The sequence below is a fragment of the Lissotriton helveticus genome, chromosome 1_1 (genome assembly GCF_964261635.1).
Source record: "Lissotriton helveticus chromosome 1_1, aLisHel1.1, whole genome shotgun sequence".
In the NCBI taxonomy this organism is placed as follows: Eukaryota; Metazoa; Chordata; class Amphibia; order Caudata; family Salamandridae; genus Lissotriton; species Lissotriton helveticus.
The window spans coordinates 2,105,207,647-2,105,234,683 of NC_136057.1; positions in this window are offsets into that span (position 1 = coordinate 2,105,207,647).

Consider the following 27,037-nt stretch of genomic DNA (forward strand, 5'->3'; position numbering starts at 1 on the left):
GTGAGTCAGTCTGTGAGTGGGTGTGAGAGTGTCAGAGTGGGTCTCTGAGTGGGTATATGAGTGTCTGTGTGGGTCTGTGAGTGGGTGTGTGAGCATCTGTGTGGGTCTGTTAGTGGGTGCTTGAGTGTCTGAGTGGATCTGTGAGTGAGTGTGAGAGTGTCTATGAGTGAGTGTGAGAGTCTAAGTTGGTCTATGAGTGGGTGCGAGAGTATCTGAATGTGTCTGTGAATGGGTGTATGAGTGTCTAAGTGGGTCTGTGAGTAGGTGCATGAGTGTCTGGGTGGGTGTGTGAGTGTCTGAGTGGGTCTGTGAATGGTTTCATGAATGCTCGAGTGCATCTGTGAGTGGTTGTGTTAGTGTCTGAGTAGGTATGTGAGTGGTTCTCTGAATAGGTGAATGACTGAGTAGGTCTGTGAGTGGGTATCATACAGTGCAAGTGAGTCTGTGAGTGGGTGTGAGTGTGTCTCAGTGGGTCTCTGAATGGACGCATGAGTTTCTGTGTGAGTCTGTTAGTGGTTGTATGAGTGTCTGTGTATGTCTGTGAGTGGTTGTGAGAGTATCTGAATGGGTCTGTGAGTATCTGAGTGATTCTGTGAGTAGGTGTGTGAGTGTCTGAGAGGGTCTGTAAGTGGATGTGAGAGTGTTTGAGTGGGTCTGTGGGTGGGGGCATGTGTTTCTGAGTAGTCTGTGAGTAGTAATAAGAGTATCTGAGTGGGTCTCTCGGTGGGTGCGTGAGTGTCTGAGTGGGTCTGTGAGTGGCTGCATGAGTATCCATGTGGGCCTGTGACTGGGTGTGCGAGTATCTGAATAGATCTCTGAGTGGTTATGTGAGTGGGTCTCAGAGTAGATGCATGAGCATCTGTGTGGGTCTATGAGTTTATGTGAGAGTGTCTGTGTGGGTCTGTGGGAGGGTGTTTGAGTGGCTCTATGTGTCTGTTAATAGGTGGGGTAAGAGTGCCTGTGTGGGTCTATCAGTGGGTGTGTGAGTGTGTGTGGGTCTGTGAGTGGGCATGTGACTGCCTACATGGGTATGTGTCTGGGTGTGTGAGTGTCTGCATGGGTTTGTGAGTCTTTGTGTCAAGGTGCAGGTCTGTGAATGGGTATGTGTGTACCTATGTGAGTCTGTGAGTGCCTCAGTGGGTCTGTGAGTGGGTGTGCAAGTGTCTGTTTGTGTCTGTGAGTATATGTGTGTGAGTTCCTGTGGGGGCCTTCGAGTAGGTATGTGAGTATCTGTGTGGGTTTGTGAGTGGATCTGTGAGAGGGTCTACACTGGATGTGTGAGTGTCTGGAGACCTCTGAGTAGGTGTGTGAGTGTCTGAGTCAGTCTGTAAGTGGGTGTCTGAGTGTCTGTGTGGGTCTGTGAGTGGGTGCATGAGTGTCTGTGTAGGCCTCTGAGTGTATGTGTGAGTACCTGCATGGGTCTGTGAATGCCTGCATAGGTCTATGAGGGGGTGAATTAGTGCTTATGTCCATCTGTGAGTCAGTCTGAGAGTACCTGCATAGCTCTCTGAGTAGGTGTGTGAATGCCTGCATAGGTCTGTGAGAGGGTGCGTGACTAGAAAACATACTAGTAGGCCCCTGGGTCTAGTTCAATGTTAAAGTGTTGGTGTATCCCTTTCTTAGGACGATTCCCCTAACCCACCCTTAGGTGGCATGCTTCATCATAGGGGATCTCCTTGCACTACGAGCCTAGTCATTGTGCAGGCTATGACTAGGCTTGTGCTGCTCCTCTTAAGAAAGGGATAACCCAACAGTTTAACATTGAACTAGACTAGCAAGTCAAAAACGACTTTTCCTATGGCAACTAGGCCCTAACTATACCTGCCTACTGGCGACCACCAGTATGTAATCTAGATTTGTATTCACTGAAAAAATGAAGGTTAAAATGTTGTTATAGCCCTGATATCAATGGACATTTATGTGTCTGACCCATGAGGTGCTTCAAACTTGCAGGTTTCAGACAATTAAAAAAAAAACAGAGGCAAAGTGCATGGCAGAAAGCTGTGCAAAGTGGGATGGGTGGCTGCAGTAGTTTAGGTGCAGGGCCTCGCCGCAAGCTAAGACTTGAAGCCAACCCATGCTTTGCATGCTCGAAGGCACCGCACAGCTTAGGTTGTGCAACTATGGCAGATCAGGCATAGGGCCTAGCCTAAGTCTTGAATCTGTGCCCAACCCCTGCTGCCAAAGTCTATGCGTAGGTGTATTGGGCTGGATTGGGTTTGGAAATAAAGTGAAATAATTTTTAAAAAACTGGAATTCACAATTTATTAATTTTTTAGAAAATTAGTTATGTTTGAGACTTAAAACAACTGCATTGTAATACTTATGTTTTCACTGCACAGCGCATAACTCACAGTTGCAGACCATGCAAAAAACTTCGGCAGATGTTGATTCCCCACTTTAACTCCCATAGGAAACTCAGAAAAGATGGCTAAATAGTATTTTTGGGCAAAAAAAGTAGAAATGTAATGATAACATGTGTTTTTGTGATTTGGTAAAAATCAATTCAGCCGCTTTCAAGAGATGCACATTCAAAGAGGTGCTTGGGTATTTGGGATTGTGACCATACCCTGCAATTTACAAGGAACAGGGGCCCTTGAATTAAGGATAATAGCAGCGTTTCTAGTTATGCAGAGCACACTCCGGCAACGCAATCACAACATTTAACATCCATGCATGCCAAAAGACCTTAAATATATACTGCAAAGCTTTGAGTGGTTGATGGTAAGAATACTCACCTGTTCATGCCAGCTAATAAAGTGAAAGAATGGCTGGTATCCAGGGAATACATGTCATTGATCAAAATGTATGTGAACAGTAATCTGATGGGAGACAAAACAGGAACAGTTCCAGAAGAAGGACGGCTGTCATGCCCACAAAAGAACAAGCAGAACATGAGAGGACAAGTATTGTTGTCAATGTACTGAGGTAGACTGGCGTCTGCTAAGAGGCACCTGGTAAGGTACAGCTTGAAAGGGGGTCCACCTCCAGTTCAGAAGTGGAGAGCTCCCATGGGGCTGCATCATGACCAGTGGCCACGCTGATGACATCAGAAGAGATTCTCTGAATAATGCGCAAGCATAGTCATAATGTTAGTTGGTACACCATGATTTGATAAACAAGATTCAGCTAGAAGGTGGGAGGGGCATGGTAATTGAAGGAGTTTGTACTTCACAAATGTGTTATGGAGTGGGGAGTAACATTGGTGTATTTATTTGTGAATGTTCCCACCTCCAAAACATTAAAATTCTTTAAATGGCAACTGAGCATAAACATTTGTGTAGCTGGAGCCAAAGCTATGTTCACGCTACAGTCGGGTTTGGTTTCTGAAATGGGCCTTGCAAATATCCAGAAACCTAATGCACACGGAGTGCAGAGACAAACCACTAGAAGATTTAGCAATGCTATCTAGCTCCCTTTATCTTGAGAAGAATGGGTTAAGACACAATGCAACACAATACATATCACATTATGACGTTGAATGTCAAGGAAATAGGTACCGTAGCAAAATGTTATCAGATAAATGCCCATTTAAAACATGACAATACGCACATAACATGTATTCAGGAAACACATTTCCCAACCTGTGAACTAGATAAACGGCAAAGGAAATGGAGAAGACAAGTAGTGAGCACCACCTATTCACCATTTGCTGGGGAGCATTGATACATTTCTCCACCAGTTTCATACCTGATACAACACAAACATGTGGACATGCATGGTGATCTTAGAGGGAACTTCAGATGGTGATTCACATACATTAGCCTGGCTGTATGCACTGAATTCCAGTCATGCATAGTTTCTTGATACATTGTGTATGGTTATTCTATAGTCCGCAGTCATTATGCATCTGGGAAGGTGATTTCAATTATATACGAGACTCAGAGATTGATAGGTCATGTCCGCCTCTGCACAGGTCCTAACATCGTATTCCTTAGCAATATTTAATATTTCTATTACACATAGACAGACAACCATGTGGCACATGGAGAAAGACATGTATCGGATTCCACGAGAATATTCAGGATAATCCAACGTCATGCCAGAATTGATCTATTTTTGTGCACATCAGAGTTCGGGGTAAGTGTTGCTGATAAGGCATGTTTGAGTCATACATTACAAGACCCCATCCCACTTAAAATATTAATATTATGATGGGGCATGGTATTTACTCCGACATCGCACTTGCACCCAAAGGCATTGCTATACGCATAATTTGCAACTGCTGTGGGTAACCACATATGGTTCTATTTTGAAGAAAACGAGGACATGGACTCGGTGACTGATGTCGATTGGCCTGCATGATGAATGTAATGGGCTGATTACTTTAGTCTTCCTGGCATTGCAAGGGAGGTTTGAAGTGTTACTAACTGGAGTTGCTACCCTGCATGCTTTATTATTATCCTCTGGTCCACATAAGTTGGCAATGTGGCATATTTATAATGCCACTGAGGTACTGGGTTTTTAAGAACCGGCACAGAACCGGTAACCCAGCGGTGCCAGGGAATCAACACCCAGAGACCTCGGGTTCTCCTGATCCAGACCTACAGAAACTTCAGAGTCTTCTAGGTGAAGTCAAAGATTTGTTTATTGGCTGCAACCAAGGTAACAGGTGTCCTAGAAGTACAATACGGGTATGTTCTCAGGAGACTGCACACTTTCATGAAGTCAGGCTTCTCTTCTTATATACAGTTTTGGGCCCTAGGCAAAACATTCTTGGTTGTAAAGTAAATAGTTAACATATTCTGGTTCAAAGAAAAAGCAGAGTCATGATGACATGTCCATATTTCACTTCGTGCTGCCTACAACAAATCATTTGGCAAGGCCCAACATTTCATCAGATATCACTGGACCCCTAATAAAAACGGGCACCTCCCCACCATAAAGTAAGTGAAGCAAAGGAGTGGAGAAAGATGTGAGCGAGATATGGCAGGTGTGCGCGCTGAAATGGTTTTATGGCTGGTTGAGCCTAGATGCTATCTTGCTCGGCCACTGGGAGGGAACTGACCTAACGAGTTCGGCCTGGGGCAATGGTTCTAACTTGTACTGAGGTCAGGGAAAAGTCGATTAAGGAGTATGTGTCCTTGTGGAATCAAATTCAACTGGATTAAGGCCTATGTAAAGGGCAACATATAAATGGGAGCCAAGGGTTCAGAATGTAAATGACGATTTTGAGGTGAAATCGTCACTCGAACACGCCGAAAATACATGTACATGATGTACTCGTCATTCTCGGTCTTTTGATACCAAATTCGTCATATTTCGACGAAGTTTTATTTCTCGAGTCCAGAACTTTTATACGAATCCAGATTTTCCGAACCTCAAACCCTCCTTTTGCCCTTACATAGGCAATTAATCTATCCTCATGTTAGTCTGAGTCCAGATCTATATTCCTAAAGTCATTGAGATGTTGCTGTAACATCATTCTAGTACTTAGTTCATCTCTTGACACAGGCTTCCTTACACATGATGTGACGCAGAGGCCACATATTGCAGGAGCACACTGTATGCACAGACAGAACAGGAAAAGAATGGCTAAGACCATGCCAATGACCATCAGAATTTTCCATCCCCAGGCAGATATCAGTTCCCAGAACCATCCCATTAACGACCAATCTCCTTTATCCACATGAATAGATTCGGAAATCTTATGCAGTTTGGAGATGGCCCTGTACACTGTTGGAGCATTATCTGGGATGAAAATGCAACAACTAGACTGGATCAATTTGCATACTCCACCTCGGTCCGCAAGTATTACATCCAAAGCGACCCGGTTCTGAAGGGTCATAAGTCGATCCGACTGGAGCTCAGCAGTCAGGTTACTAAGGGCACCAGCAGTTTCAATCACGGTGGATTCAACTACCCTTGTTAATTGCCTTATGTTTCTGCTGTTAGCCATGGATCCCCAGAACGGCAGAAAACCCTTTGCAAAGTCCCCAAATTCTTGACCTGCAGTGTCTTCTTTACTCAAAACACCTCTAACTACCCTTGTCCGATGGTAATCCGCCGCTGCTGTGTAGGTGGGAGGTAACAGGAATGAAACAAAACATGAGCCCGAGAAGTCAGGGGGCAACCATGTATAGGCTCCATCATGGCAGATGAAATAAGTACCCTTAGCGGCTAAAAACGCAGGGGAAGTCTGAGATCCAAAAACGTACGTTTCTGTACAGATACTCTTCCCTAGCTGAGCTCTGGGAATTTTTGCCAATACCTTGCAGACACAGGTGACCTTGATGGGGTACGATCCAGATAGGGGACGATCTTTTGGCTTGCTGTTTCTCACTTAATGTAGTGCCATATCCGGTCACGTTCCAACCTACATATGCAAGTATCTCATCATTCGGAGTATCTTCATAAGAAGTTACTTCCTTGATCATGTCAACTATACCTTTGACTAGGGCGCTAGTCTTGAGGTTGTCTTTTACAGAACGTAGGGGCTGGATTTCTCGTGCATATATGAACATTGTCCTATATGCCCATACTGAACCATTGTGACTAAATGGCAGGACCAAATAGGGGATACCTTTATCCGTTGTGTGAGGCATGAGACCACACACCCAACAGTTAGTTGTGTTCATTACAAGTTGGTGTTGGTGTAATAACTGAACGAAGGAGTTATTAATGAACTCTAATCTTCTATTTGATTCGTGGTCAGGCAGAGGGTGGAAAGAATGAGAGGAAATAGTAGGAGGAGGTATGGGTGATGTAGTAGGCGCAAATGTTACATGGAAAGAGAATAAAACATAACTTATCAAAAAGATCATTACGCTTGATAGCATAAAAATACACAATATGATGAAACTTTTCTTTGTCATCGTGTTACAAAGTCTCTGCTTAAAGTTCATTTGTTTGGCAGGTCTCTCCACATCAGGAAACTCCATCCTCTCTAAGGTGCTGCCCGCGACGAGGAGGTTGATTCTGCTAAGGAGTGCTTCTGTCAGTCTAGGGCAACTCCCTTGGACCGACCAGAACCACCGACCTAACGTCGTTGGCTGCACTTCCGAAGACTTTAACCAATCGCGGCCCTAGCAGCGGAACCCGGATGGCGGTTCGAAAAACAAAAAAATAAGCAAGTTTCCTAAATGGGAGATCTGCACTTTCAAAAATAGGATTTGGGGAAAAAGATACGTTTATTAGTCCATAGGTCTTGGTCTCAGATCATAAAAAGGAATCACTTTTATTAGTCTGTTTTTCTCGGTCGCAAATTGTAGCGTCTTTTTCCTGGTACTGTCTGGTCCTGAAACAGGAGTTCAGGTTCCAAAGAATTCAATTGTTCTGGTGGTGGCACAGTTTCTTGAAAAATGTTCTCGCTTTCACTTTCAGGGTTAGTTTCTTTTACACGGTCATCAGTTGTGAGCTCTGAGTCAGTGCCACCTTTCTGGACCCATTGGTCATAGGGCAGAGGGAAGGGTACTTTTTTTTCAATGGATCCCGTGGACCCAGTTGGCCTTCCCCTCCACCCGAACATCTGACCTTGTAGACAGAAGGACGAGGTGAGGCCCGGTCCATCTGGGCTGGTCGTTCCTTGTTCTTTGAAAGTTGCGGACGAGAACCCAGGAATCGGGGTCAATGGCGTGACCCGGAGTCTCAGAGACCGGAGGCAGGGTGTTGTGGACCTGTTGATGTAAAACACGCAATTTAGCCGTCAATTCATACAAGTAATCAAGCAAAATAGGGTGTTGCAGCTCGCTGAACTTCGTGGGCCTAGGCACTCCCCATATGTTGGCTGGCCGGCCAAAGACGATTTCGTAGGGGCTGAGTTACACTCGCGAATGCACAGTCATTCTGGTGGATAGGAGTGCTAAGGGTAGAGCGTCAGGCCATTTAAGACCTGTGCTCGCTTGGATTTTGGCCAATTTAAGTTTAAGCGTGCCATTGTAACATTCCACTAATCCAGCTGATTGGGGGTGATTTGCAGCGTGGAACTTCTGCCTAATGCCTAGCCCTTCACACACTCTTTTCATCACACGACCCACAAATTCACTTCCGTTGTCAGACCAGACCATTCTCGGCCTTCCGAACCTGGGGAAGTACTCTTTTACAAGGGCTTTCGCTGTGGACAAGGCAGTATTGTCTTTTAGGGGATAGGCTTCTACCCATCTTGAGAAGGCACAAACAACCACGAGCACGTATTTTAAGTTGTTGCACCTCTCCATGTGTATGAAATCTAGCTGCAAAACCTCGAATGGATACGTAGGAGGTGCAAAATGACCAGCTGGAGTTGGGGTTCCCCTACCAGGATTGTGCTTCAGACATACCATGCAATTCTTGACAACATTCTCTGCACACTTGGGAATCCCTGAATTCTTCCACACTGGGGCCAACAACTCGCAAATCCCTTTCGCGCTGATATGAGCCATTCCATGAGCCATTGTAACCACTGCAAGCACATATGCATCGGGTAACAACCATCTCTGATGCTCTGTCAATTCAACCCAACAACCATTTGCATCCATTCTTCCTGTACTCTCTCTCCACGTGCTTAACTCTTTCTCTGTGGCCTCAGCTTGGATGGACTTCACACTTTCTATCGTATCCTCACATATTCCAACCTCACCAGTCCATCTTTCAGGGCCTGCAACATACATTCGGCTCATCACATTCTTTGCCGTTTCCTTAGCGGTCTCATCAGCAAATGCATTTCCACGACCAACATCATCAGTCACCTTCTTGTGAGCACTACATTTCACAATCGCCATTTGCAGGGGCAAGGTCAGTGATTCAAGAAGCTCATTCACCAACTGACCATGCTGAATCTTAGTTCCATGCGAAGTCAGGAATCCACGTTCTCTCCACAATCGTCCAAAACTGTGAGCCACTCCAAACGCATACTGACTATCAGTGTAGACAGTCACTCTCATTCCTTTAGACAACACACATGCTCTCGTAAGTGCGACTAGTTCTGCGGCTTGAGCTGAACCATGTGGTATTCGTGCAGTTTCAACGACTGTGTGCAAAGTTGTGACAGCATATGCTGTAGTCACGTTCCCATTTGGGAGTTTAAAGCATGAACCATCTACCCATAACGTACCATCACATTTAGCGAGAGGAGTGTCAAATAAATCCACTCTCCCTTTTGTCTCTTCCTCTGTTGTGAGGAAACAATCGTGCTGTTCTAAAGCATCTGATTCTTTTGCAATTGGTAACAACGTGGCTAGATTCAGGGTACTGCACCTTTTTATATGCACATGGCTCGCTAGCAGCGTCAATTCGTAACTGGACAGTCGAGCACTAGTTAAGTGCTGTGTCTTGGTCCTATTTAACAATGTGTCAACTGCATGCGGGACCATCACGATTAGTGTATTATTCATTACTAGACCAGCAGACTGTCGAATAGAAACAGCTGCTGCTGCTGTGGCCCTTAAACAACTCGGCAATGCTTGTGCTACCGGATCCAAAGTGGCCGAAAAATAGGCGCATGGTCGCTGTCTATCTCCGAATAACTGAGTCAGCACAGACAATGCACAGCCTTCCTTCTCGTGGACATACAATGTGAAAGGCTTACTGTAGTTGGGCGTACCTAACACAGGAGCCGAACATAATGCTGTGCGTAATTCGAGAAAACTTTTCTGACACTCTTCAGACCAAGGAATGGGATTGGGTGTATTTTTACACGTTAGTGCCACCAAGGGTTTGGCCAATAACGAAAAATTTGGAATCCACTGTCTACAGTACGATGTAATGCCCAAGAAAGCACGTACTTCTCTCTGTGTTCTTGGCACACTCAATTTCGCTATTGCCTTAATTCTTTCTGGGGTCAGTTTCCTTCCCTCCTTCGATAAGAGGTGACCTAAGTAGGTCACTTCTTGTCGGCAATATTGAAGCTTGGCTTTCACAGTAGCCTTGAGGAGCGCGTTTAAAGCGGAAGCTTCGACCTCCTAAACTAAAGGAAAAAATATCCCTGCTCTCCTCAGCAATTGGGATGCTGAAGAAAGCATTCTTTAGGTCAATCACTGAAAACCATGAAGCAGAAGCTGGAATCATAGTCAATAATGTGGTAATGTCGGGCACAACTGGGAATTGTGGCACGACTATCTTATTTACTTCTCGAAGATCAATCACGAATCTGTACACAGGTGGCTGAGAAGGGTCAGTTCGTTTTAAAACAGGTAGAACAGGACTATTGCAAACATTGCCTCGTGTTTCTTCAATCACATCCTTTTCAATTAGTTCGTAGACAATCGCTAGCAAAGCTTTTTCACCCTCATTAGATATTCTGTATTGGGGAATTCGTGGCATTTTGACATTCCACTTCAATGTTACAACATATGGTGGAATTTCTAAAAGACCTACATCATTAGGACCAGTAGCCCAAAGAATATCTGGGAGAAGTGCTAATTCTGCTGGAAGTGCATCTCTCGACAAATACATGGGACAAACCACTTTCTTACCTAAAGTGAGTTGTACTCCTGAAGGAGAACAGTACAAAGTCGCATACAATCTTTTTAGCAAATCTAATCCTAGCAAATTTTCACCACAACCTGTTGTCAGAATAAGGGGTGCTTCGAATTCACAAGGACCAACAGAAAGAGATAAAGGGTCAGAAATCGGATTTCTAACCGGGGCACCAGAAAAACCTACAGAAACGTTCATTTCGCCAGACAAAGGTGCGCCAGGGAGTTTGGAGTGCATAATAGAACTCTTTGTAGCACCAGTATCCAACAGAAAAGGTTCTGACACACCTGATGTAATCACCTCAACGTAAGAGCCTCTCTGATCTACTGGAACTGAAACAACTCCCTCTCTTTGTCTATGGCTGTCCTAGCAGTCACCATTCTCCCACTGCTCATTTTCTGTGTAATAATCTTCAACATAGTATTGAGCTGTCCTGTCAGATACGTTATTTTGCTGATCAAACCTGTTCATAGAGTTTTGTGGTGGAAGGGGACGTGTGTCCTGAGTGGCGTTCCCACGCCCTCTACCTCTAGGCGCTTGCTGACTGCCACGACCTCTTACACCAGAAACTCCATTTGCACGTTGTGATAGGGCAGGACAATTATACTTGTAATGACCCTCTTGTTTGCAATATAAACACTGGTTGGGACCTACACGGGGTTGAGTGTAATCGAATCTTTGCGAGTTTCTCTGATACTGTTGAGGCTGCTGAAAAGTATTCTGGTAGTGATTCTGGCCATTATTATGTTGATTACCACCACCACGTGACGGATAGGCTTGCTGTAGCAAAACCTTCGTTTTGAGTTCTCTACTTTTCTTTTCTACTTTATCTTTCTCATCCTTGTCTCTATTCTCGTAGTATTGTGCAGTAGCTAACATCTGCGCTGAAGATGAGACTGCCCAAGAACTTTCTGAATCTTTTAATTTTCTACACAATTCTGGAAGCAGAATGTGCACGAATTTATCGACAAACAATCTCTGACCACCTTCTGTGGTCATATCTTGACCGCTGTGGTCAATGAATGTTTCTTCAAATCTGGTGAAGAAATCTGAAACGGTTTCTTCTTTCTTTTGCTTGCATGCAGACAACTTATCCCAATTTACGTGTATTGCAGGCATTATCGTTTTCATGTAATCTACTATTCTACCAGGGAGTTCTGCTATCAAAGGCTCAGGCTTGGCACCACCAACTTGGCGGGCATCTGCAGCAGTAATATTAGTCCACGTGTCACCTAATTCCTGGTCATGATCTACATGACGAATTTTACCCCATAAAGGATGTGGAACAACATTCCCAAATAGCATATCGATATCGGCTAAATTCATTATACATGACTCAGCAGTTTGTGACAATTCTTTATAGTACCCTGCAGGATTTTTACGTGGATCTGGTAATGTTTGTTTGAGTGCTAAAACTTCAGCTCGCTTCCATGGGACATGTACCCATACACGCTGGAAGTGTGGCAGAACAGGTGGGACAGCAGTTGTGTCACCCTCTCTCCATTGTGGCGGAACTTCTCTCATAGGGTATTGTCGCGCCTTTTTCCTACTGGATGTATTAGATTCAGATGGTGACCCTGAACTGTTTCCCTTACTCCGATATGATAACAACATTTCAACTGCTTTTTCCACGTCTGGACCTACAATCATACCCTCTCCAAACCTAAACCGTACACGACACATCTCTTGTGGGATGCATTCTTGATCATTGTCTTCTAAATCCTCGCCAAGAAAAACACACATCTGTTCGAAAACATATCTCTGTGTCGCTGCTTCCCATTGATGGAAGACTTCCATGACTGACTGTACATCATATTTTGCAGTGTCCATGACCCATTTCCGAGCTAAACTATTCAGGGAATCTCTCTCTTGATAATCAGGCAGTTGACTTCGCAACTGTCTTCTTCCTATGTTAGGGGTCGTAGCAGGCGACCCGAAAAGAGGTAAAAGAAGATTAGTAACAGTGCTGGCCATTTTCTGCCGAATGGAAGGTGAAACTGAAGGACAAACAGATGGAAAAACGGGGTGTGATAAGGCGGGGGTAGAGATAGCAGAAGAGGTATCAAAGGGAATAGAGGGGGCACTAGGCAAAATCGTAGAGGGAGCATTAGGAGACGTAAAAAGTACAGTAGGAAAAATCGTAGAAAACACAGGTGAAACAGAAGTGGTCGGTGGGCCTGGAGGAGGCTGCACCGAAGAAGTAGGAGCCAGCTGAAGAACAGCTGGTGGGTGCTGTTGAGGAGCAGGAGGCGCAGCTTGTGCAACTAAAGGTTGCGGGGGTGCTGTGGCATTCTGCGCATAGGGGGGTGGTGAATTTAGCAAATGTGACATTAATGGGTCTTTTTCACGCTCTTTTGCTGCCTCTTGCTGAAGAGACGGCAAAACTGGATAACATTTATCTATTGCCATTTTACGTTGCCTGTGCAACTGCTCATTCATCCGCTCTTCCTCATTATCTTTAAACTGCACAGCAGCTTGCATTACTGAAAGTCCCCCTTCTCTCTTATTTTTCTTAGCTAATTTAATTTCTTTTTGTTTGGCTTCTTTACGCCATAAGCGGAAGGAGTCAAACATCGCGGGCCGGGCTTTCTTTTTGAAGAGTTTAACTTCAAGGTTGTCTAAGATTTCAGAATCAAAACTACCATATTGGGGCCATTTTAAAACACCATCTTTCCTGGTGTATTTAATCCATACTTCGTTGTAGGTGATGGGGCCTACCCCATGTTTTACATATAGCTCGTAAGTCGGAGTTCCAACTGGAGGAACCGGACATGAGTCCTCCAATCGGGAGTCCCTATTATTACCACCAAGACAAAATAAATTCCCAAGTCTAAGACTAGGCATCCTCGCTCTCTAGTCTAGTTCCAAACTTCAAAGGATTATCGATTACGATATTTCTCGTGAATACACGAGTCCTTCAGTTATGGTGCTTGCAAGTACCAATACAAAACCTTTTGTATCCCAAAGATACCACAAAGTAAGTCCAACTAAGGACTGGGAGACGCTCCACTTATACTTAACTGAAATTATCTCGATGACGTCACCAGAAGACTCGTCTCAGTGTTTCGCTCTACCAAAAACTTCAAGGGTCCAAATCAGGGCGATAGCCAAGGCAGCAGTCCTTGTAGCCGTCGGGAAGCGGGGAACCTCGCAGCAAAGACCTTCGGACCACATCGACATGCAGGGGTCGATGAGGTGGTTGGCCGTCCTCCGGAATTTCCACACGAAGCTCCTCACGATCTTCTGGCTGACTGGTACCACTGGAATCGCCCCAAACATTGGGCGCCAACTGAGGTACTGGGTTTTTAAGAACCGGCACAGAACCGGTAACCCAGCGGTGCCAGGGAATCAACACCCAGAGACCTCGGGTTCTCCTGATCCAGACCTACAGAAACTTCAGAGTCTTCTAGGTGAAGTCAAAGATTAGTTTATTGGCTGCAACCAAGGTAACAGGTGTCCTAGAAGTACAATACGGGTATGTTCTCAGGAGACTGCACACTTTCATGAAGTCAGGCTTCTCTTCTTATACACAGTTTTGGGCCCTAGGCAAAACATTCTTGGTTGTAAAGTAAATAGTTAACATATTCTGGTTCAAAGAAAAAGCAGAGTCATGATGACATGTCCATATTTCACTTTGTGCTGCCTACAACAAATCATTTGGCAAGGCCCAACATTTCATCAGATATCACTGGACCCCTAATAAAAACGGGCACCTCCCCACCATAAAGTAAGTGAAGCAAAGGAGTGGAGAAAGATGTGAGCGAGATATGGCAGGTGTGCGCGCTGAAATGGTTTTATGGCTGGTTGAGCCTAGATGCTATCTTGCTCGGCCACTGGGAGGGAACTGACCTAACGAGTTCGGCCTGGGGCAATGGTTCTAACTTGTACTGAGGTCAGGGAAAAGTCGATTAAGGAGTATGTGTCCTTGTGGAATCAAATTCAACTGGATTAAGGCCTATGTAAAGGGCAACATATAAATGGGAGCCAAGGGTTCAGAATGTAAATGACGATTTCGAGGTGAAATCGTCACTCGAACACGCCGAAAATACATGTACATGATGTACTCGTCATTCTCGGTCTTTTGATACCAAATTCGTCATATTTCGACGAAGTTTTATTTCTCGAGTCCAGAACTTTTATACGAATCCAGATTTTCCGAACCTCACCACAACTCTTGATGAATGTAGTGGGCATGTATTGGACTCTTTTGCAAAAGATCTGATGGGTTTAAAAACATCTTCGGTATATATTATGGTGGCAGGAGATTTTAATGGTCACCTATGTGGGGACACAAAGGAAATGTCAACGTCAATGTCAATGGTTCTTATATAGCGCCTTTTCACCGCAAGGTCTCAAGGTGCTTACTTTGGGAACCCGTCCTGGCTTTTTCCCTGTGAGATAACCCGTACTGGGCATCCCCAAGGTGAAAGCCAGGCATCCCGGCACGGGGGGTCATAGTGGAGATTAAGCAAGCTATTGCCCAGAGTTGCAGAGTGTGAACCCATGATTCGAGTAGGTACCGAAGCGACAATTATTGAGTCTGTGGACTTTTGAGCTCAAGACCCTGCTGCATCGGGAATCGAACCCTGGTCCCGGGTCTGACCTCTGCTTCAGGGTCTGCCTCCTCTAACCAGTGAGCCAACAGGGGTTTTGGATGCCGGTTGCCCTCTTGTGCCTGGTACATATTTAGAACATTCTCAACAGGGTACTAGTCTAAACACATTGCTGAATGAGCTCAATTTAGCTTTTAAAATGGATAAGATGTCGTTGATCAGAAGGAAGAGGTTATGAATCGTACATAGATTTCATTTTGTTTCCATAACACTACTGACATGTATCTCTGAATTTTGAATACCGATGAACCCTTTCAGTGACCATAATCCAATGTGTGTCTCTATCTGTTGGTTTGTCCTGATTAATATGTATGTGCCCAAGGGTTTGCCAAGGCTTTAAGTCAGGGGATGAAACTTAAGTGGTCCTAGATATTACCTGAGGAGCTCTATAAGTCCCAGATATTTCCACTACAAATAATGGACAAGATATTTGAAAGGCCTTCCCTGAGATCTCCAAAGCAGTGTCCGGTCTCCTGGAGGCCCCCGAGTCCCAAAAGTCCACTAACTCTCCCAGATGGTTTGATTCTGGTTGTTCAAAAATGCTGGGGGAGATTAAGTGTGCCTTGAGTCATAACACATGGGATTCAGCCATTGTAAAGAAGTGTTGTGGTTTGTACAAAAAGGAACAGGCAGGGCATAAAAATGATATAAGGGAGAAGACTTGGGCAGACCTAATCGAGGCAAGTACCTTGAATTGTAGCACATAATTCTGAGGCCCTATAAATGGTCTCTTATTTACCCTGGAGTTGGCAGCTTCTGTGGAGGCACACATTACTGGAGATTCATGGGTGGCTCATTTCGAGGATATTTATAATATAGGCCAGTTGAAACCCTGGGACAGGGTAGATGAGTTGACAGACTGCCATGCAGACTTTCTCCTGTGAGGAAGTAAAAAAGAGTATCATGGCCTTATCCATTAATAAAGCACCAGGGTCGGATGGTATTCCGCGTTTTATTTTCAGAAATGATGTTGATGTTTGGGTGCCTGTTTTGACTGCCCTTTTTAATGCTGTGGTATTGGTAGCCGCCCCACAGTCTTGGGCTATGCCCATCATTGTATCAATCTTTAAAAAGGGGGACAGAGATAGTCCTACTTGATATGGGCCTATATCCGGGCTAAACTATACAGTGAAGGTTGTAGGTAATTATCTTATTTGAGAGACTTTCGGGGTGGGCTGAGGAAACTAGTGTGTTATCAGAAGCTCAGTATGGGTATTTCGCAGGAAGGTCCACTGCAGATTAGTGTCTGAATTTATATCTGATTCTAGGGAAATCTGCAGTTGTCCATTTCAGATCCATACATTTAGATTTTATGGACCTTTCATCCACGTTTGATTGGGTTAACTGATCAAAACTGTAGCAAATTATGTTGTTCTTGGGGGTGGAGGCGGACATTGTTTTGTTTCTAACAGACCTCCACAGGGATACTAAGGCTCCAGTCCGCTTCTCTAAAGACTTACAGTGTTTACATAGTTTAGCATCAGTAGAGGGGTCGACAGGGTTGTAATTTAGCCCTGTTTCTGTTCAATCTATACATTAACAGATTAGTACAGGTCTTGGTTGATGAAAATCAGATTAACTGCAAGTAGGGTCACATAGTCTACCGGTATTATTATACGAGGATGGCGCGGTCCTCATGGCTAAAACTCCTATAAGCTTACAGTCCTTGTTGACCTCCTTTGCTAGGTTCATGGAAGAACTAGACTTATCGATTAACGAGAAGAAGTCCTTTGTGATGTTAGTTGGCCCCAGATCCACCAAAACAACTAGTTTTAACCTAAGATCATGTGTTCTCCCTAAGACTAGACTATTGTCATATCTGGGTTTGCTGTTTGACTCAGCATTAAGTTGGCACCCTCTAATTCCCAGGAAAAGAGATGACGCTATATGTGCAAATGCAGCAGTCTTTAGCTTTGCTATAAGATTAGATTAGGGCTAGAATAGACCCACCAGGGCTCTCTTGCAGATTTATAGTGCAAAAATGTTCCTCCAAAGTAGCATATAGGAGTGAAATCTGGGGCTGCTTAACCATGCTTAGCTGCAAATAGTGGAAAAAAAGTGTTTAAGTAGGCTTTTGCGCCTTTCTCCAAGTACCTCCACTTTTCCGGTACATAAGGAATTAGGCATAGGCTTTGTATCAGACATTATGGCCTTTGGCATCCTTGCACTTTGGCTGAAGATTTGTTCAAGGCCAGGTCTAAACTAAGTGAGGAGATTCTGCAAGACTGTGTCCCTGGATCACGCGTTACATTTCCCACGGCTCAAGTATATCAGGCAGGGGTGATCTGTTTAGCTCACCAGTAAGGATCTGTAAGGCTGACTATGCTTGGGAGAGATTGGATTGAACTGGCAATCCCATGTGTCTGAAGTCATATTTTGTTGAGGACAGTGTCAGCTAAAGAACCATATCTTCTTTTTTTTATAAAGGAACGGCATGATAGATTTCTGTTAACTATGTTTAAACTAGATTTATTGCCCTTTTTGTTAGCATATCCCCAGGGAAAGTACAGGGGGTATAAATTCACATCCTGTGGCTGCGACAATAGGTCTCCACAGGATACCATGCACTTTATACTATGTTCTGTCAATTTTATGCTATGTCCCAGAAGGCATATCTTGTTCCATTTTGAAAAGGGCCTATTTTTCACAAGCTAGGCCAGTTCTTATATATTTACAGGTGCTTTCAGGGGATCTTATTTTTAGCATTCTTGGTTTCCTGAAGGTTGCCATAATGTTATGGAAGAGCTATGATTTAGGCTCTGATAAGTTTTAAGTTACCTATTAATTTCTATGATGTACTGTGTAACAACCTGTTCACTTTTAGAATTGTATAAAGGAAATTGCTGATGCTTTATTTTACTTTCTATCTGTGTTTATTGTTTATTTTATTGAATGTTTTGTTTTGCTGCACTGCCTTTTATGATTGTAATTCTTAAAACCGAATACAGCTAATTTGATTTGATTTGGCTTTATAGCACAGCATAACATGTTTCCTAATTTCTGATGATTCCCTAGATATAGAAAAAGTATACAATACCCTGAACTCGATACATGCACAAGAAGTACTGCGGAATCCGGGCATGAGTGTTTTATTTGAAGTGGGTAACGATATTTAAACGGGTACCAAAGAGAGTTGGCCCCCGTCCTCGTTCTTCTTTTCTTAGTCCATGAGTGACTTGCTGCTTGCTTCATGAAAGGGGACGAGAATGGGAGGTAGGTGAACTAGAGAAGTGGCATGAAATTAGACTATATACATATCATATGTTGCTGTACCTGCGGAAGGATATCACTGGACTTGACGGACTGATGTCCTCCCTGAAGGATATTGGTAGGTATTCAGGATTGTAATGAAATTGGACGGAGTTATGTAGTTTTCCAATCAGAGTGCTATCTGTCTGAATAGAACTAGTTGTCCTTTGCTTGATACTTAAGGGTGGATGTCTATCATTCTGATGAACACCTAACTGCTCGTAATCTTTTTAGGACTGTGACCCTTATACGCAGAGCTATTTCCTTTTGGACAAGATTGCCCCTGAGCCTTCTAATAGGATGGCGATTACTAATATGCTGGCACTGCCCAGACTTATGTCATTCTTTTTGGCTTTACTGGAGATATTGCAAGGTGCTTTATTAAAGAGAGTTACATGGTGTGTTGATAACTTTGAAATGGGGCACTGGGAGACGGGGAGCTGGATTACAAATAACCCAAAGGCCCATGAATGAAGGGAGACTTGGAATATTGCAATATGAAGCATATTACTTAGATTAGTTGCAGTAGTTGGCGAGTTGGTTGGTCACCTGTGATAATCCCAAAAGCAATGACTCACAAAATGCATTACATGGAAGTGGGGGTTGCTGTTGGCCTTGAACAAATGTAGTTTTCGGATACCAAAACTCTTGTGAGTGGTTAACTGCTCTTGGATGAGATGTGGGAGACAGGGACTTGGTATTTCACCATACTCTGTTGTGGTTTCACCCAATTTTAAGAGAGACCATACATACATGATAGAGCCCATGGTCTGAGGCAGACATTTGCACTAATAGAGACCAGTACAAACATGGCATTATTCTAAACACTTTTAATATGTGAGGTTTATCACATCACTCGAGGCCATTTCCAGTTTACTTCTAGCACATCGGTATGGTAAGAAAGCTGTAACATTGATACAAAAGTAATACTGTGGCTATACTTGTCGGAGAGAACAAATTTACGGATCAGGTGGATGGCCACAATTTGGCAAGAGATAACACAGGTTTGGTGGCAAAGATGTCTAGAATACACAGCTACAGTGTTCAGAAACCCACGTTTTAAGTTCATCCAATTGAATTACCTGACCACATATACCTCTCCTCTGAGCGCATAGGGAAAATGTACAGGGGAGCCAATGCAGGTGGCGCTAGGTCTAGAACACCAGTGACAAACTTTTTTCATATGGTATGGGAATGCTCTGTAATTCAGAAGTGTTGGGTGATATAAATAAGGCGATTAAGGAGAATATTTGCATTGTATTGTAATTGTATTTATATAGCGCTTACTACCCCTGATGAGGCATCAAAGCACTTTTTCGGCAAGTAGCACACTACTCCGGGACCCATAGAGGATTAGTGTTGAATTAGTATAGTGAAACATGCAAGTACATTTTAAGTGGTGAAGAGGTTAGTCAGTTATTTGGATTTGGAATGATAGCAGAAGGATAGAGGAGGAAAAAGGTTTGTATTTATATAGCGCTTGTTACCCCTTATGGGGTGTTGACGCACGCTATTCAGGAAGCCCTTAAAGGATTAGTGGTGAATTAATATGTTGAAATGTGAAGTAATTTCAATGGTGGATATTATTTGGAGTGAGAAGGATAGCGGAGGGATAAAAGGGCAGGAAAGGTTTGCTTTCATATAGCACTTGTTACCCCTGATGGTTGTTGAAGTGCTTTTCTGGCGAGTAGCACGCCACTCCAGAACCCATAAAGGATTAGTGTTGAAAATCAGTATAGTAAAATATGAAATAATTTGAGTAGTGGATATGTTATGCAGTTATTTGGGTAGAGAAGGGTGGGTGGCGGGATAGAAGAGGGAAAGAGGTTTGTATTTATATAGTACTTGCTAACCTTGATGGGGTTTTGAAGCGCAAGCAGCATGCTACTCTGGAACCCATCAGGATTAGTGTTGAATTAGTATAGTGAAACATACAAGTACATTTCAAGTGGTGAATATGTTAGTCAGTTATTTGGATTGAGAAGGGTTGGGGAGGGGTAGAAAAGAGGGAAGAGTTTGGAAACGTTCATTTAGGAGATTGGTATAGTAAAAGAGGTGTCAGATGATGCAAGGAGGGGTAGAGTAGAAGAGAGTCTAGAAAGGGTTATTTTGGGGATCATAGTAGTGGTATGGGGTTTGTGATAAATGAGAGAATGGATGTAGAGAATATATTGATACATGTATAGGATGAGAGATAGGGTAGTGCATTGGAAAGAGTAGTAGAAAGAAGTTTGAGATGAGTTAGAAGGTTGTGCTAGAAGATATATTGAGCGAAGTATAGGCTGAGAAAAAGAGTAGTGCATTGGAAATGCTAAATTAGAAGAAAGTGATAAATATATAGCTCCATAAGTACATTGAAAGTATATAGATACATTAAGGAGGTAAGTATATTGGGCAGCATTTCTGGTACTGGCCCTGGTCAGTCTTGAACATGCTCAAACAGGCAACTGCCCTTGTCCTCTCTGCCCTTAGCCTCAACGCCCGGGCTGAGACACCCTAACCCTGGCCTTTTATAGCCCTAGTAATCAGGTGACCCCTTCATCCAATGGGAACCCTAGCACTAACACTATCCAATCACAACACTAGCCCTAAAATCTAGAACCAATAGGAGATCAGGACCTTACAGCCAATCTTAGCCCCAGGCCAAGCACCCAATCAGTTCAAAAACCCTGATCTCAACATCCAATAGAGGCCCTAGCCATACCAGTAGTCCCAACCCAAGTCCAAGCAACCAATGGCACAGGAAGCCCTAGTCCCTACTTCCAATAGAAAGCCTAACACTACTCTTAGTCCCACAACTAGTCCAGCAACCAATCATACCAGAAGCCCTAATCGCTACTTCCAAATAAAGGTCTAACCCTAGCCCTAGCCCCATTCTACTCCCAACAACCAATAATATAGGAAGCCCTATACCCTACTCCCAATAGAAATCCTTACCCTAGCCCTAGTCCCAGCCCTACATTGATTGAATCACAGAACCCAGAAACCAATCAGAACCTTCAAATACCCAGCCAATGAGGACACCAACCCATATCCAATAGAAAAACCAGATGCAACCACCAATCAGTGTACCAACCACTAGCAGACCAAATAAGGTCCCAGCAACCTCAGACAAGTTTTGCTGGCCAGGGAGTTGGAAGCTGCTTCTCCTGTTCATATCTTCTAGGAGACAGGCAGGCTGAATTCACACTTCGGACTTCTGCAGGTAAAGGCCTCACTAACTTGAAATCTAACAATACTGTTTGAATAAAACTTTACTCCCTCTCCTGGTCAAAAAACGAAGTGCACAGTCCCTAGTAAACACAGATTAAACAGCTCACAGAAGCACCCTCTGATGTAGAATATCCCTGTTGCTGGTGGGCGGGAGCAGAGGGCTGGTTTCACTGGTTGGTGAACATAAAATGGAGGCTGTCGGTGCGCTGTTTTAACAAACAGATTTTAGCACAGAGCAAAGAAGGAATTTAGAGGTAAAACTGAATTGTCACCAGGAATGAGAAGGATAAACAACAGAGTTTGGTCGGCAAATCCCACAATTCAACACGTTAAATGGAAGCAATCATGGGCATGAAAAACCACAATTTTAAAACACAAAAAAGGTGATAAAATATGCAATCACTGGCAGGTTAAAACTACAGTTTAAAACTGTAACTACCACAGGCAAAGACAGCAATCACAGAAAGGGAAAATAGTTTTTTTAACAACTTCTGTTTTGGGTAAGAGACAGCACTAGTCTGCCTCCTTACCACTTCCTGGACTCTGCTCACTGCAATCTGGGGCACAGGTAGGCTGCAACTCACACGATGGAAGAGAATGATATGGAGTGCACCCAGCAAAGCTTCAAGGGGCCTGGGCAGGTGTGAGGGGAGGGTTCAGAGTTGCCTGGTAGTTGAATAGCCAATCCACAGTCCTGGGTCTGCTGGCCTGGGGGTTGGGGCTGGGGAGCTGCTTCTCCTGTTCAGAATCTCCTAGGAGACAGATGGCTCAAGCCACACTTTGGACTTCTGCAAGTAAAGGCCTCACTAACTTGAAATCTAATAATAGTGTTTCAACAAAACTTTAGTCCCTCTCCTGGCCAAAAAACATAGTGTACAGTCCCTAGTAAACACAGTTTAAACAGCTCACATAAGCACCCCCTGATGTAGAATATCCCTGTTGCTGGGGGGTGAGGCAGGGGGCTGGTTTCACTGGCTTGTGAACACAAAATGGTGGTTGGGGGTACACTGTTTTAACAAACAGGTTTTAGCACAGAGCAAAGGAGAAATATGGAGGGAAAACAGAATTATCACCAGGAACGAGAGGGATAAATTACAGAGTTGAAACTGACTCCGCTCTCGTATCTGATGGGGCAATTCAAACACAATAAAGATAATAAGAACAGCTCTAGGTTTTTAGATTGGGCATTAGTGTTGGCAAATAGGTGTACAGCCATGTATGGAAAGACTTCAGAGCAGCTAATATGAAAGAGTGGTGAGGATGTAGATAAATGGGCCAATGTTGAAATTGCAATAAGGGTTATGAAATGGAAACAGACAGGAAGAGGCACGTCAAATAATTCATGGGATTTGCTTTTATAAATGCCCACTCTGAGGCACACAATTCGTAGTATCCAACGCGGAATGTAGAACTGCCAGGAGATATTGTACGGCCAGGTAGAGGAAACAATGCATTGGCACTGCTTTGCCATTTTCTTGGTAATAACAGGCTTTTAGAATTTGCAGAGACATTATTTGGCTGTGTTGAGAGACGGCATGGGTTTATGATGAAAGGGTGGTTGTGTGCTGTCCTCTCGCACCTCTAGAACGTTTGTGTTTGATCGAGATGTGATATTAAGTAGCAAGTAACCACTGGTTTGTTGATAAAGTTAATTTTGAATTCCTGTGATCTTGGCTGCTTTAATCTTTTTTTTAACAAGTCAATTCCCTTTCCATTGTTGCCCATCGGATATGTCTCACTGTATGCATGGCTAGATCATGCATCTTTTACTGTACCCAAATCTCTCCAATCTTTCCACATCTCCTCCTTAAGAGTCATTCCTTACATGTTTGCTTTCCATTTTATCTTCATGCATTTCAGTAAGCAATCATAAGTCGCAAATTTGTTCGGCAGTTGTAGAAATGTGCCCTAGTCACAAATAAGTAAAAATAAAAAGTAGTGTAATTTTTTTTAAATTTTCAGCTGTCGTGCATGAGTACTAACTGTTGTAAAAAATGACAAAGATCTAATTAAAAAAAAATAATGCTTCTTGCTTTATACCATCTACCAGGGCAAGGATAACACAATATACCCTTTTTACTAAGGACATGGTATGACTATCTCATCTCAATTTAACAAGCGCGTAATCAGTCTATTATGGTGGCAAAATTAGGTAGCACGCTGACCTGAGATTACAAAGGTATGCAAATTGATGGATTTTAACAGTGAGTGTAAGAACACATATTTTACTATATGCAGATGATGCAGACCTTCTTACACTTACCCAGCACTGATTACACACTTCACAAATTATTAGAAAAAGAAGCAATTTATAATTACTTCGTCCAAGATTAAATCAATGATCCTAAAGCCGAATGCCAAGCCAAAATGATAATTTGCTATTTTTAACCTCTGCCCCCCTCCTCGCAGAACTAGTGGCCGTGCTTGACTTTCTTGGCATCCATTTTGACAGTAAGGAAAAATTGTCCCAGCACAGAAATAAGACAGGTAATATTGAGGCAAATTACTGATGCTATTGTGAGGTATAACCAGAAGTTTGTTGCTCAATCCCAATCTAGTTTGGTACATATGTATTGCCTCAATCCTCTGATAGTGCCAAAGTATGGGGGCCATACCTTGACTCTGCAAAAAGTTGAAAAACACATTTTGAGATCTCTTGTGAATTTTGGGCCGGTACCTGGCCATTCTATTCATGGAACAAGGAATCGCCCCTCTCTCTCTTATATTACTTACCCAATGCCAATATTATACTGGGTTCGATAACAATGGACCAAACAGGCAGTTATTTAACTGCAATATCAGATGGAGATTATGTGCTTTGGCACAGGAACCTCCGTCTTAAAATTAAAGAATATAGGAGGACACTGAAGCTCCTTGAACTTGGAGAGTTACAACAGAACCCCTCTAGCATTAGTTAAGATATGTGCAGGAGACAAAAAAAAGCAAATGGACGGTACAGGATAGAAGAAACTCATAACAGTGCAAGGAGGGGCTCTCTGGTACATAACTTTCTTCTTTTATAAAAGCCATGCTGGTTTTGTGCAATACAAGGAGAAGATATATGCTGAATTCATAGGTGTTAATTCACCAAATATTAGTGATAGCAGAAGTGACATCACATATCCTGAGACCATAATGACATCATATGAAGTGACATCATATGTTGCTTGACCCTGATTTTTTCCAGGAAGGGCTATTACATATGACCCTAACATTAAAACAATAGACATCAATGAAGCTCCAAAATAAGTGCATAATTAATATAAACGCATTACACAGACAAATGTCTTTTTCAAATACCACCTAAATTATAGTGCTGACTTGATCTTTTAAAATTCTGGGGCGTAATACTTGCTGAATTCAAATGAGGAAGCAAAGAAAATAAACCAGACATTGACAGACATCGTCCAGGGGTACCCCACACCCAATGGGGTGAAATTGTGCATTTTAACATCCAATTTTCACAAAAATGTATTAAAATACTCTAGCCACTGATTGTGCACTCATTTATTATACAAATCCTTTCATGGCGAGCCAAGTCAATAAAATCTGACGTGCCTTAGGAGTTGACCTCTTTGTTTTCCAACATGTCATATAAGTGCATACATATGTCAAACATTACCTCTGTTGTGCTAGAGCCAGCATTTTGTCATGGGTATCACCCTCCCATATGCCAGGTTGTCCACTTTTATGCTAATAATGACCTCCTTTTCATTAATACCGGCCTTTTCCCATTGCGGTCCACAGGCCAAAAATTTCCTCAAGTTTGCCAGTATTTTTCCACAAGCGCCCTATATTCCATGAATTTCCTCTAGTATGCTAGTACCAGTATTTTACCTTTAGTGCTCTTTATTCGAAGAACAATCGCCTGTGCGCCAGTGTTAGTAATTTGTCACATAAGTCTGTTGTGCTAAAACGTTGCTGCAAGTATGCCCACACCAGTATTTTACCCTGGGTGTCTCTATAACAAAATAATTACCTTCATTATGCCAGGGCCTCTGACAAGCATGCAAGCATCACATCACATTCTCGCTCACACTCACACTTTTCATTCTCTCACTCACTATCACTCTATTACACCTCCTTACACTCATTCTTATTCACTCACTCACTTACTTGCATTCAATCTTAATCTCTCTCACTCACTCATAAGTACTGACACTCAATCCTATGTTTACTAATGATTGGCACTGGCTTTGCATCACTTTTGTAACATAAACCAAGTGCAAAGTATTAAGGTTGCACTTACTATCACACCCAAGCCAGCGTTTGCCTTAGATAGCATCCTAATGTAACCCAAAGCTGCGCTACGCACTGCTTTGTGTTAATTTGCATCGAGGCAGCATTCCATGGGTGGCGCAAGGGCATTCTTATGCAACCACCCATGGGCTTCAATGCAAAAACGTACCTACAAACATTGGTAGACAGAAATTGTTGCCAACATTTTTCGCTGCTTTGAGGCAGGCGTAACGAGGAGACATGCTTATATTCCGCCTCTTTTTCCAACTTTGCATGTGTTCTACATTATACAGCAAACACACAAAGTGGGAGAAGCCTTGGAGCCTAGTTTTGTAGTGGAAGGGAAGACTTCAAGAACAAAACCTGTGCTTCAGAGAAAATACACACCCTTATACTATGGCGCATGGGTGTGTGCATTGGCGTATGGCTCACAAAAATGTGCCAGTACACAGGGAGAGAAAAAATACACCATATTTTAGTACATATGACACATTTGTTTCTCTCTCCCTTTGATGTGAGCCAGTACAGCAACGTTGTTGCAGCATTGCCTGGTGTCAAAGAATAGCACACAATCTCACTCACCACCTGTCACAGACTCTCACTCACTTTCATTTACATATACATGGTTACACATACATTCACAATATCTCAAATAAACACACTCTCAACTGCAAGCACGTAGACAACATACATTAAAAACATTTTCACCCGCCACAGCTGCCATCGGTCTGTTCCAAGTAGTGATCTGTTTTTAATTACATTAATAGTGAACAATGGAATATTATTCACTATTAGTATAATGCAAAATGGGCAGTAAATAAGGAATTCAGAACCACCCATCTGTTCCTGGCACTGATTTGGTCAACTCTGAGGCCAGGGGTCACAACTGCAACCTCTGGCGACCCCTAAATAATGTCCATGCAAGTGTTTCACACTCTATATATCAAGTTCAGTGCCTGCTTTCTTCTCTTTACATCTATTACTGTGAAATGGGGAAAAAAAGAAAGCTAATAATTAAGGTAACTGTGATACGTGGAATATTGAGTATATTACACATGATATCAAGCACCTGTAACACTAATTCCTTCAGGAAATGGTTTTGACCCAGAATGATTCAAGTAACGTCACTAACTGTGAGGATGCTCTATTTCTATGCCGTAGCACCAACAAAGAAGCTACCCTAGGTTATATGCCATGTAGTGGCAGCTTACATCTGGGCTGAATGCTTTAGAACCAGTAGATGTAAGAGAAAATATTATATATATACACATTATATATATGATATTTTCAAAAACAAATATATATATCATATATATATATATATTCAC